At 40.0% G+C, this 14,311-nt stretch overlaps 1 protein-coding gene across 1 annotated transcript in view; it reads left to right on the top strand.

The window, feature by feature from the left end:
* Positions 1-252: 252 nt before the first annotated feature.
* LOC129725858 (proton-coupled amino acid transporter-like protein pathetic) overlaps positions 253-14,311 on the top strand; it is a 62,644-nt gene continuing 48,585 nt past the window's right edge. The window contains exon 1 of the mRNA XM_055682193.1: positions 253-791. The gene's annotated coding sequence lies outside the window, so the exon portion shown is untranslated. The remainder of the gene's footprint in view (positions 792-14,311) is intronic.

Below are 14,311 nucleotides of genomic sequence, written 5' to 3'. Positions count from 1 at the left end.
GTCCCACGTCAAAATAGAATTTGAATCTCATGCTCAACTTCTTATCGCACATTGCTTCATATCGAAGTACCGCGTTCTCTTAGGCGTCCCTAGGGACACTTCGTGCAAGTATAAGTAAGCAAACAATCTCCAACACATCGTGGCATGCTGTGGATGTATTCCGCACTCTCGCACACGACTCGACGATTTCGAGTGAGAAAACGGTACAAACATTGCCCACACGAGGCATAGCATATTCCGTTCGTTTACTGCCAGCACGGCCTGCGCAGTCTACGTTTCGATTCAACAGTTAGAACTTCATTGATGCGACCGGGCTATTTTTGAGTTATAATATTAGAAGAACGGTACCAGAAGGCACCAGTTAATCATCAGCGACAGTTGCAACCACATCGGAACATTTTGTTCGCTAGTAAATGTTTGATACCATACTTCAGAGAGTTACCGCCTGATCCACACTAAGCCGGCTGTGAGTGTACGCGAAAAGTGATGAATGTCTAGTTCATAGATTTTACGTTTGAAACTGCTAATTGTAGGTTCAGTTGTTCGTTGGACTTCATTGGTTTACAACCTTTCTTAGGTTCTAGTTCAAAAGTTGCATCGAATGTGATGCAAGTGGTTAATTTTCCCTATCACTAATTAGTTTAGTAGCAATAAGGTGTTCTAGACAAATGTTACCTGCAAAGTTTATGCTTTCCTCCTAAAAAAAGACACCAAAATACATATCGGTGCCTCTGAAAAAAAAAACCGGATCGGTTCAGTGATTGTCGAAAAAAAAAGTTCCATTCAACTGGGTAAGTTTTTATCAAATATGTTTTTTCTTCTCGCCACACGGAAAGGTGACCAACATTGACAAGAGCCGATGCACCTTCGCTTAATATAGACATAATAAGAAGCCACGTGTTTTCGGTGAAAATGAAGGGTTTTCATGAGCAGAAAGCACAGTGGATAAAGTGGTGTTGGGTACACTACCACATTAAAATAGGCGGGTTTCCCACGTATGGGAACGGTACACAGAACCACGAAGAAAGTGATTACATTGATAGTTTTTTCGCGAGTAAAGAAAGCATGTGAGAAAAAAAACTAATCGAATTTGGTCTGTTATTTGATATTGTCGCAGTAAACATGAAAAAAAAACACAAACCGCAAACGAGGGGTTCTCAGTTATGCTTTTTTCGGTAGCAGAGTAGGCTAATGATGCAACGATCCAATTGGAACAGTATCCTTAGCGGAATTTTGGAAATTTGACACATCGTCGGGTTCTATGAACTGCGAGTAAAATGATGCAACAGAGTTAAACAGTTACATGTCTACAAGTTCTAATGTTAAGTACAAGCTGGTGAAAATTTGGCACATGTGGTTCTCTAGCAACATGAGTAGCATGATGCAACTAAAGTTCAGTGTTACTGCTAGCTAAATGATTGTAAGCTAACCGACAGTTGCATGTGGCGCAAGATCGTGATGGCATCAAACTAAAGGGCGGGAGAGTGGGTTTATGTTTTACGGCGGCCTCACTCAACTGTTTGAATGTTACACGCACCAGTAGTGTTCTTGATTTAAATTTCTGGGATCCGTCGTTAAATTAATGAATTTTTAGGTGAAAGATAGTTTTTCATGAGTCACTTTTCCAATGATAGATTGCGTTCGAGTAGTTGTTGGGAAATATGCTGCGTCATGCTGATTGTTTAGAAATAATTTTCGGGCGTGCAAGTAATGTAGGTAGAAAGTAAATAAATGTACTAATGAAAATGACGCAATAGATTTCCAGCGTTGCTAATACTAGCGTTTAAGTCTAGTCATTTCTGATAGCAGACTTTTTTTATATCGAATTGGACATCATATCAAGAGTTGACTAAGTGAAACTTATAACTGAATGTGAAATCCTAATAGAAAATATCAAATATGCTGCATCACGCTGATAGCGCGTACTGTTATATGAATGATGATACTGGTCTCATTCAATATGTATTCATCGATTTCTTTATTAGATATTTTTGGACGATAAAAATATAGAAAGCGTAGACTTCACAAATATTTGATGTGAAAATACAGCTCCTTAAACGTTAATTGAGCTGCTTCGAGTTTTAGAAAGTTTACACTGTTTCCAGTATTAATGTTAAAAAAACCGGTTATCGAAACTAAAAAAAAGTCGTTTAAAGCAAAAAATTCCACGCTTTCTTGTTTTGTTTTCTACACTGGGGTACATTCTGTATAAGTGGAATAATGGAAATGAAACCGACCAAATGTTATGTTTGATGTCAAGCGGTAAGAACTGCATAACCACATGATGGATTACAAAAATTAATAGTCCGTCTGATAGATAAAATATTGGACAATTTTTCGATACGTTGGTTATCACTCATTGTTCAACAATTTTACGATAGAATTTCCGCGTTCAATAAACCAATCACTACTCTCGTCGCAGCAGACCAACTTGATGTCTGGAATTGATAGAGAATGGATCGAATTCTCTTTTCTTTATTTTACAATCCCAAAATCGACAACAATATCAAAAAGTGTAAATTACATCATTTGGGTAGCGACAGTCACTGAGCATCTAGTGGCCTAATTTTTTTAAGATTCGCACCAACAACTACTTGTCATACGGACTCTGTAATCTTGCAACTACAGTAACTGTTCGCTAGCTGGGACAGTTCGCTGTTGAAATGACTTCAAACGTCAATCATCGAAACGATCGGGGGCATGTGAATGTGGGAAATTAAAAAAAAAAGATGCTGCTTCCTGATTCTTGGTCTGGCCTTCTAGTTTGGGATCTAATAGCAACGGGAACAGTAATAACACGAACAAAACTTTCTGTCTGGCGATCATCTTAAAAAGAAAACCCCGCTGCTCATATCTATTTTCTAGTAAAATAATTGGTTTGAGCAGAGACAAAGTCTTACATAGCCCAAAAAGTGCATGCCCGATTTACGAGTTATGTAATTCTGTCGAACGTGCTAGGGAAAGTAAGCATTAAGCGACCAATCAGAAGTCGGAATTTGCGTTTCGGACTATTTTCGACAGTACAATAAGGTCGAATAATCAAATTACAACTTTCTGCATTTGGGTGGATGCATAAAAGGTTTTCCAATCGCTTGCTGCAAGAATGAAGGAAATTTATTGAGAAAAATATGTCCAATTTATAATATAATGCTTATACCATAAATTGGACATATTTTTCCCTTTTTCTGTTTAAAGATTTTTATTTTACACTCCAATAAAACCGAACTTCCTGAAAGACGTAGTTCTACGTCAAAAAAAAGATAGAGGTCCCTCTACTATCGAGGGGAAAACAAATAAAAAGGAACCTTGTTTTACCTGAAATTCTTGAAAGTTTCTCAACATGTCTGAAGAACCTTCCCAAAAAACGAAGAGGTTACAGATAAAAGGATTAGCTTTTTAGGCTAGAAATATTGCTCTATAGACAGTATCGGGTACTCAGTATCAAACCGCTGGGAATAGAAATGCTCGAAATAAGTGTTAACTGATTGAAAATTCAGTACAGAAAAATTTAAAAAGTAGAAGATTGTATCTGAGCAATTCGCGCTGGAAATGTGCCATTGGTGACACGAGATCTGTCAAAAGGATATTCTGCTGTCTAAATGATTGAAAGTAGTGAATAAAAAGTAGAGAAAACCACTTTGGTTAGTTCATATTGATGGACCCCCGGGCCCAAGAGGTTAACCATATTTTTGAAAAAGTTGGAATGCGCAAAAACTGGTCGCCTGCAAATAAGTGTATTCTGTTGAAAATGCATTAAAAAACCATTTTGCTCAAAGTTGTGATTTTTCGGCCCTCGAAAATCTACCAAGGGAGAAGTACATGAAATAGGGAGAATTAAAACTTTTGGTTCGATGCCAAATGACATAGAAATGCATAAAACGACGAGATCTGGTGTTATCTCGAAAAAGATTTTTGACCAAAAATCGATTTTCTGGGAGTTAGCCGTTTCCTGAGCAAACGACGGTTTAATATGAAATATTTTATTATTAATTATTTTAATGTAAAACAAAACTTTTTGTAATTTCCCATTTAATAAATATTGCTAGTCATGACACGAGTAACGCGCAACGTTAATGACATAAGTTTGGTCGGTTATTGAAATTCGATGAAGAAATATTTTTCATACACTCATTGCCACCCTAGTGTTGATACAATGGTTGCTATGATGAGTTTTCACCGTTTGGTCTCCAGTTTTCAAAATAACGTTCAAGCAGAAGAAGCAGCGTGTCAAAATTTTACTCGCGCAGCACGAGAATCTGACGTTCTCGCTCGTCAAGTTGGTAAAATTGATGGCTGTTGCCAAACCAAAACAAATATTTAAAAAGTGTTCGGGGAGCTACATCTCCATCCGGGACGTCGCTGACCAGCTCAATGAGAATGATACTTATGTTAAGCTGGATTTCAGCAGCTTCCAAGACAAGAGTTTCATACAGCAAAAGAAAAAGGGAAAGTGACCGAGGTTTTCAACGCCATAAAACTATCGAAGTTCCCGCAAAAAATACTTCGTTTGGCAGGCCATGTGCACGTGTGGTCAAGTGGCATTTCCATCACTACGGGAACCAACAATCAAAATTTCTATGTCCAGGAGTGCCTGGAAAAGCGGCTGCTACCATTCCTAAAGCAACATAATGGACCTGTGCTGTTCTGGCCGGACTTGGCCCAACAACCCAGAATTTTGACCTATCGAACCATATAAAGCCTTGGTCAAATGGTAATGGAAGGGGTTAAGCGTAAGGCGGGGCAGTTCGTATTTGGCAAACCAAAAGAATAGACGTACATGTTTTCTTTCAATTATATGAATTTAATTTTCAATTTTTTGACAGAAAATTTTCACTATTGTCAATGAATTTTTGCGCGTCTTTATTTTGAGTGAATTTTGATCTTTTCATTGATCAATTTATTTCGAATTGGTCATTAAGCTCTCTACAAACAGGACGTTGTTTTTCAAAAGTAATGATAGAGCTGTTTTGAAAAAAAAAATGGCCGACATTTTGGATTTCGTTGCACCATGCCGAAGACCGTAGTCAATCCTCGAAAGTAATTTTGAATATTTCGTACGAACCTTGAAAGAACAGGATTTTCTGAGATGAATCTTGCAACTGTAGACAGCCGCTGCTGCTCTTTCGAAATGGGGAATCCTTTACAATGCAGCTAGTTTTCCTTTTCGTGGTTTTACTGACCACTTCCTGCTTGCACGGAACATTACGGTGGATCGTGGAAGCTTCTCTAATCGAAACACCACTTTTTATTGCTTGGAGATACTTAGTAACAGGTACTTTAGTATATTTTTCACCAATTTTTGGCGTTTTTCGCATTTTAGCTGAAACTTGTTACAATAACACGATCATAACACATCTATGGTAACTATGATTCGCTGTGTTACTTCGATGTAAATAAAAGTCTATGATTGCTCATTTTTTAAAGGCACTATTATTCTACCCGTTCATCAAAAATCTGGTAATTTTAGCTCGGAAAGTGTGATGTCAGAACAGTTTTTGGTAAAGCCATTTATTATGAAAACGTTAACGAACCATGGCAAATCAGGCAGCTGTTATTAAAAGATATTTTTTACAGCTTTAATTAAGAATATTATAGTAAACGTCTGTTGCAACATTTCTGGTAAAGAACATTACTGACATCGTCAAAGAACCTATCAAAACAAGTTTATTTATCATGTGTCATTTGGTAGAAGATGTTTAGATGGTCCACTGGAGGAAGAGGTCTATATTAAGCAGATCTACCTAGGCTTCGCGATGATTTCATACAACAAGTAGCGGCAGCGAATAGCAGCAGCGTAATGGTAACAGCGTGAGTAATAGGTGCAGCGGCACTTCTTTTTCCTCTAGTAAAAATATACCTTTGCACGGTAGCGGCAGCAGATGTATTGGCCAGTTCTTTAGTTAAAGGCTATGCCGTATTTCAACAACACACAACCGTTTTTGGGATGTTGATGATCAAAGCCTGATGGCCGTCAAATCTTCAGCGTGAAAACAGCTTTGTGCGGTGTTATCAGAAGAGTGCCTTTTCTTACTGTCGGGCATAGCACAGAGACAAATTAAATATTTAAATGATAAGTCAAACTTATTGGGTACCAGCAGCGGTAGCTACAGCTGGTACCAGTAGCAGTAATTGTGTTGGCTATGTCAGTGGATACCGCGGCACTTCCAACACTGAAAAGATTCAAAATAGCATCTGAGGTCGGTTTATGGCCATTTAAAAACTCCCGGTTCCTGGAAAGTAACAAAAAATGGCCAAATACTGCTAACCATAGAGAAGGCTCAGAAGCCATTTTGAAATCAAAAATGGCAACTTTCGATCTGAAAAACAGGCATAAATGATCAAACACCACCATTTGAAATCATTTCTCATAAACTTTATTTCAACTCTCTGAGGCACTTTCAACTAAGCTGTGAATCACTTCTTGAATAAATTTAAAACCAATTTTTGCTTCACCATTTTCTTTTTTTTGCCTTTCCCTCTTGTTAAATAACTCTATTACTTTGAACTTAATTTAAGATCTTTTTTTTTTGATTCCGCGAGCGTTCTCGAGCATTTTTAGTTAATTCGGAAGATACTGGATTCTGTTTTTACGCGACTGTTTCTACGTGATTCCATTTTACACGATTATTTATACATTTTAGCGGGGTCTGAATTGACGATTTTTCTGTCCACGTGGAATATGAACGGCCCCTTATTGAACAAACTTGTCGAGCTACGACGTTTTTTATTAACTTATTTCGACGTATTCGAAGAAATGAGTATTACGCCCGTTGTGTGCGGATGAAATTATTTATATCATTGATCTTGTAATAAAAATTTTTCAACAGAACAAGATAGAGTAGACAGAAATAAGCCAAAATAACATCGCCAAACGAAAGACAGTCTGAATCTCTTCGATGCGCGAGTGTCAATTGTCCTTCTGTTCTTAGTACGAGAGCCGACGGCCGTACATTGACGAGCAAAAGCCTGTCTGAAGTTCATAGAATTTGCATATACTGAGTAAAGAAAAATGGACTGCAATATTCACCGCTTCTATTCTTTGTTTTTAACCTCCAGAATCAGCCAGCCTGACCTACAGAAATCATTGGTGAATCTGAATCTCAACGTAGTCAGTGATTGAATTAATAGTGAAAGTGGTGAATGCTTACGAATGTATCCGAGAATATGAATTTCTGTGGCTTGTCAGTACTGAGAGCAACGATTGAATATTTTTTGCAGTATGAAGCACGCCTACTATTCCTAAAGTAGAACTACTACCTACGCTGTAGCCTCCCCAGCTGGTCTCAAGGTACGATGCTGGCCTAACAAGCCAGTCGTCGTAGGTTCGAGTCTCGGCTCGGGAGAGACTGTTAGTGTCAGTAGAATCGTAGCGCTAGTTCCGCAATTGTCCTGTACACTTAACGGTTGGCTGCGAAGTCTGTGTATAGTAAACAGAAGGTCAAGTTCCGAATCGGAATGTAGCACCAAGGCTTTGCTTTTACCTGCGCTGAAAATCACTCACGTGAAACGGGACGGAATCCAAGCTTGGAAGGCCGATGGCTTCTTCCTGTATACTACCGCATTTCGGGAATGCCTCATGAAATTTCGTTAATTTTTCGGTTAACCTGCGATCAATTATTGTTAAACTGCTAAACCCGCATTAGAGCACCTAATTCGATCAATTTGCACATTTGATCTTACCGTGAAACCTTCAAAACGTTTTAATCTTGCTATTTTTCACATCACTATTTTTTTCTCCCGTCGTTGTTTAAATTTTCGCGCCGGTGGCTACTGGAACATTTTACACAAATACCGGCACGTAAGAGTCGCTTAATCACTGAAACTAAGTATATTTTTTTTAATAAACATCGCGATTGTAACGAGCTTTCCCGAAAAATCGGCCAAAGCTGAAACAAGTTTCAAGTCAACTGCGTGTGTCAAGTTGTGCCTCCACACTACAGTGCAGTGCAGTGTCAGCACTGTAAGTAGCAGGCTGCGCTAGCATTCAGAGCGAATAGTTAGAAATTGATTATGTTTACATTTCTAATGTGACATGCTTTTAGTGGTTTTAGCTGATCATCAAACCTGTTTTAAGAGCAGGTAATATGACGAATATAAAAAATGCTTGTACATAAGACATACGTAACACTGGCGTTCTTTTCTGGTACACGTTGCCCCATAGTACTCCGCACCTCGTCCTGTCAAACTGCGCGACGAATAATGAACAAAATGAACTTTCTTTTTCTCGGCTTTATCGAGCCTCAAAGAAAATCCCATGAGGAACCGTCAAAAAGATATTTACAAAATCAATGCAGCATTTTTCGAGTAGGAACGCGACAAATGCAGAGCTGCGCAGGAAAACTGCCTTCAAAAACATTTCAAACAGTGATTTTATACAGAGTGCGGTACCATTCGAGTAGTTCATTTTATACCATTTTTTTCGGAAGATTTTTCCTGAGTGTTACGTATGTTATATGTATGTGGTGAAAGTATTCTCAAGACTATCGAAATATGTCGAATAGCTTTGTTATTTTGAAAAATGAAAAATAACAATGTTCAGCAAAAACATGCATTTTTGGATGGTTGACATTTTTTAAGAAGGTTTAAAAATTCTAAAAAATCCGGGGAAAAAAGTTAGAATTAAAATCGTAATTTTTAGTGCCTAAGTACTACAGCTCTTTGGACTGGTATTTTTCCCATACATTCCATTTAAGAGCCAGTTCGCGAAGACCGCAACTAGGTCTTGTTTCGAGGTTTTCCGATTGGACTGAAACTTTCAGGGTTTGTTCATCTATATAATAGAGCAATGTTTTGCATATTATCAGATTTTTTGAAAAGGGGTAAGTGGGGTAAAATAACCCGCCAAAAATTAATGTCAAAAAACTGCTAAAAACGTAAAATTGCTATAACTTTGAGTAAACCGAACCGATTTTCATGAAAATTGGCATGTTTGTTTTACTCTATAAAAGGAACAAAAAGAGGGCTATAGGAAGTTGCTGTCAAGAATACATGCTGAGAAATTTGCATTTTTCTGAAAATAAAAATGGTGATTTTCACAGCTGTTTTTCTCTCACCAACAGATCTAGGATTAAAATCCAAACAATACGTTTTGTAGTGCAACTCAAGAGCTTTCATTTGATATATAAAAAAAATGCGCCGTTATAAAGATGCGTGAGAAAATCCAATTTTTCTATAACATGTTTTTGACCATTATTTTGTACCAATTGTGGGAGAAGCGTTACTCCGCTATAGTTTTAAGTTTTGTTGAAATTTGGCATGCTATGTTGAGTCAGACCCTGGACCAATATCAATAGTTACTAGAGCAACGTTTTCTTAGAAACCTAATATAATATTTAATCAGAATTAAAAGAAAATTTGATCATTCGTTATCAGTTGCTTGAAGAGCTAACACTCGTAAGTTTCTTGTTCTCCGAAATTCATGATTCGAGATCAAATACTTAGAACATGCTAATTATACTATATAAAATCTAAGAGAAGACAAACGAGGTACAACTGAATTCGCAGTGGATTATCACTTATCAGATTATTTCTTAATAAGTGAAACTGCAAACGTGAAAAAAATGCGAAATACAGCAAAGTGTCAAGCTAAAGAGAAAATCATGTCTGATTGAGTAAGTGAAAGTTTTGAGAATTTCTTAGTGCAATTTTAAAGAAAACAACAACTGCCGCATCTACAACGACTGAAACTGAACTGTATTGATTTTTTTTTTCTTCATCTATAGTTTATTTGACACGGCACAAATACAATTCAATGTTTAACGTTTATATCTGGTAGCTTACTTTCTAAAGTATCTTAATAACTAAAAGCAAATTTTTTATCCTCGCTGCCGACTACGAGCTGAAACTAAATCTAACTTAAAGCTATAATATTTTGCATTAAAAACACTGGTTTACTGTATGCTGGTTTTCATTGCCATAGTTAAGCACATGCTCCGCTGCTGGGCCAAGATATTACGGACTGGCATGTTGGGTTGTCTCCCTCGGGCCTTGAGAGTATCGTGCGGGTCTGATTGCTGTTTCCGGATCCGGGGTCTTAACGTGTTCTTGTCGTTAGGCTGGATGCAGGCGAAAGGGGGTAGGGTTTCAGGAAAACGTATATAAGGGACATGTAGGATAGGTCACGACTCGCCAAGACATCACGAACAGGAACAGCCGGCTGCCTACCTTCGGCCTGCAGGGAAGCTATTAATCTAGACCTGGCGTCACGGTGTACAGGGCATGACCAACCAACGTGCTCTATATCGTGATAACCTTCACCACAGGCACAGATACCACTTTCCCCGAGCCCAACACGACGGAGATGCGCGTCAAATCTATAGTGATTGGACATGAGCCGGGACATCACGCAAATGAAATCCCGACCTACATCCAACCCCTTGAACCACGGGTTCGTCGACACCTTGGGGATTATGGAATGTAACCACCTTCCCAATTCCCCTCTGGTCCAAGCATTTTGCCAACTGATGATCGTATTCTGACGTACAAATGCGAAAAATTCATTAAAAGCAATTGGTCTTTCATAAATTCCACCGTTTGTTGCGCCCACCTTAGCCAAAGAGTCCGCTTTCTCATTGCCCGGTATCGAGCAGTGAGAAGGGACCCACGCGAAGGGAATCTGATACGATTTTTCGGATAAAGCACTCAGATGTTCCCGTATTTTCCCCAGGAAATACGGAGAGTGCTTAACATCTTTTATCGATCGGAGAGCCTCAATGGAACTGAGACTGTCCGTAAAAATGAAATAATGGTCCGTGGGCATTTTTTCGATAATCCCTAGGGTGTACTGAATTGCAGCTAATTCTGCGACGTAAACAGAAGCAGGATTATCGAGCTAATGGGAGACGGTTAAATTGTTATTGAAGATACCGAAGCCAGTGGACCCATCAAGAAGTGATCCGTCAGTGTAGTACATATTGTCGCAGTTGATGTTTCGATATTTATTGGAAAAAGTTTTAGGGATGCTGCACGCGTAAATGATCCGGGATTCCACGAGTTTCTTCTATTATGGATGTATCGAAAAACACAGTAGAATCAGAAGTATTTGATAAGTCGACACGATTTGGAATATTCGAAGAAGGGTTAATATTTTGGGACATGTGATCGAAATACAATGTCATAAAACGGGTTTGAGAATTAAGTTCGATTAACCTTTCAAAATTTTCAATCACGGGACGGTTCAAGACCTCACATTTGATTAGAATACGAGAAGACAGGCTCCAGAAGCGGTTTTTCAATGGTAGTACTCCAGCTAAGATCTCCAAACTTACCGTATGGGTCGATTGCATGCAACCCAAGGCGATACGCAAACAACTATATTGTATTCGCTCCAGTTAGATCAAATGTATGTTTGCTGCGGAGCGGAAGCAGAAACACCCGTACTCAATAACAGACAGTATCGTTGTTTGGTAAAGCCTTATAAGGTCTCCTGGATGGGCTCCCCTCCATTGTCCGGTTATTGTACGAAGAAAATTCACTCTTTGTTGACATTTTTTCATCAGATACCTCACGTGACAACCCCAGGTGCCTTTAGAGTCGAACCAGATACCAAGATATTTGTGTACCAAAACCTGAGAAATCGTTTCACCCATTAATTGTGTTTGAAGCTGAGCAGGTTCATGCTTCCTAGAAAAAACTACTATCTCAGTCTTCTCCGGAGAGAATTCGATACCTAGCTGTAAAGCCCAAGCAGACAAATTGTCCAAGGTATCTTGCAATGGTCCTTGCAAATCGGCAGCTTTGGCTCCTGTAACAGAGATTACACTGTCGTCTGCAAGTTGTCTTATCGTGCATGAATTTGCCAGACATTCGTCGATGTCATTTACATAAAAGTTGTAAAGAAGGGGGCTTAAACATGAGCCCTGGGGAAGACCCATGTAGCTAATGCGAAAAGTTGCCAAATCGCCGTGCGTAAAATGCATGTGCTTTTCGGACAACAAATTGTGCAAATTTTTTTCAAAATTGGAGAAAATCCTTGTCAGTGAAGTTTACCCGAAAGAATGTCAATAGAAACGGAATCAAAATCCCCCTTAATGTCCAAGAACGCAGACGCCATTTGTTCTTTGCGAGCATACGCCAGCTGAATATCTGTTGAAAGCAACGCAAGACAATCATTCGTCCCTTTGGCGCGGCGGAAGCCAAATTGAGTATCCGATAGTAGGCCATTTGATTCAACCCAACGGTCTAAACGACGGAGTATCATTTTTTCCATCAATTTCCGGATACAGGATAGCATTGCAATGGGCTTATAAGAGTTGTGATCAGAAGCTGGTTTCCCTGGTTTTTGGATGGCGATCACCTTCACTTGCCTCCAATCCTGCGGTACAATGTTTTGCTCCAGGAACTTATTGAACAAGTTCAACAAGCGCCTCTTGGCATTGCCGGGGAGATTCATCAACAAGTTGAATTTGATTCTATCTAACCCAGGCGCGTTATTGTTACAGGACAGGAGGGCAACTGAAAATTCTGCCATCGTAAAAGGTGATTCTATCGCGTCGTGGCCCGGAGACGCATCGCGAATAGAGGTGGGCAATCCGCTCACGAACTAATCTAAAGAGCTGGTTCTTCAAAGTGAGCGAATGATCTATCGCTCTTTTTTAAAGAGCGGTAACTCACCCCTTACTTCAAGCAAAAAGCTGAAGCCGATTTTGTTGATCAAACACCGCAAGCGAGAGCCATATCAATGTTTTACACCCCAAGCGCAAAGCGGCGTGCGACACTGCAATAGAACTCCCAGAAAATAGCTGCCGCAGGCTGCCTGCTCTTCTATGTATGCATAACCATCCATCCGCCGCGGGAATAAAAAATTAAATCTACTTGCCACAGTTCACACACAGCACACGGGCTGGCTAACGCCGGAACGCAAACGAAAAGTGGAACGAAAAGAGCGAAAGAACTGGTTCACTGATCTTTTGAAACTATGCAGACAACCCGCTCCCGAGCTGATCAGAAAATCAGTTCTTTAAAAGATCGAAATCTTCTGATCGCGATCGGATTGCCTGCGAGCTGAACAAAAGAGCCATCGGAAGAACCAGTTCTTCTGAGAGCGAAAGATTTCGCTCTTTCAAAGAACTGAATCTTTTGATCAGCCTGCGAGCGGATTGCCAGATCAGTGAATCAGTTCTTTCGTTCTATTCGTTCCACATCCATTCGTGTGCGTACTCGGCGTTAGTCAACCCGTGTACCTGTGTATGGACTGTTGCAAGTTGTTTTTTTGCATGCTCTTGCGGCTGGCTGGTGGCTGGGTGATGAGAAATGCAAGTCATGCATATCAGGGCAGACGTTTGGTGGCAGCTTGTTTCTGGGAGTTCTATTGTAATTTTGCGCGCGACCTTGCGCTTGGCAAATCGGGTGTAAAGCTTTCACCTGGCTCTTGCTTGCGGTGTCTGATAATTAGCTACACTGATAAAAACCAAAAATTATGTAGGAACGAAAAGAGCGAGTGAGCAGTTAAAAAGAACTAGTTCATCTTAGTGAGCGGAACCGCTCTGATCCGCTCACTATAGTGAACCATTTTTCCCACCTCTAATCGCGAACAATGTTTTGCTCAGGAACAGAGTCCGGACATACTTTCCTGGCAAAATCAAATATCCACCGACTTGAAGACTCCTCGTTTTCGTTGACCGTTACGCGATTTCGTATTCTTCGGGCTGTGTTCCAAAGAGTGCTCATCGATGTCTCCCTCGACGTCTCGTTTACGAACCGACGCCAATATCCGCGTTTCTTTGCTTTAGCCAAACTTTTATGCTTGGTATCAAGCTCCGAATACCGTAAATAGTCACCAGGTATACCTCCCTTCTGGAAGGCCAAAAACGCGTCGGATCTTTGCGTGTAGACATCGGAGCACTTTTTGTCCCACCACTGAGTGGGAGGCCGCTCTTTGATCGTTACGCCGGGATATTTCTTCGTTTGAGCTTGCAACGCGGCGTCGAGGATTAAGCCCGCGAGGAGGTTGTATTCTTCAAGTGGTGGGTGATGTTGAATCGACTCGACCGCTTTTGAAATCATTTCCTCGTATAACTTCCAATCGACATTCCGTGTGAGGTCATACGGAATGTCAATTGGTCGCATGCGAGTTGACCCGTTTGTAATTGAAATAAGAATAGGCAGATGGTCGCTACCGTGAGGATCGAGGATTACCTTCCATGTGCAATCCAGCCGTAGCGACGTCGAACATAAGGATAGATCCAAAGCGCTTGGGCGCGCTGGAGGTTTCGGGATACGTGTCATTTCACCGTTGTTTAAAATAGTCATGTCGAAGTCATCGCAAAGGTTATAGATCAAAGAGGAGCGGTTATCATTGTAAGGGGAACCC

The sequence above is a fragment of the Wyeomyia smithii genome, chromosome 2 (genome assembly GCF_029784165.1).
Source record: "Wyeomyia smithii strain HCP4-BCI-WySm-NY-G18 chromosome 2, ASM2978416v1, whole genome shotgun sequence".
Taxonomy (NCBI): domain Eukaryota; kingdom Metazoa; phylum Arthropoda; class Insecta; order Diptera; family Culicidae; genus Wyeomyia; species Wyeomyia smithii.
This window is presented reverse-complemented; position numbering and strand designations above follow the sequence as displayed.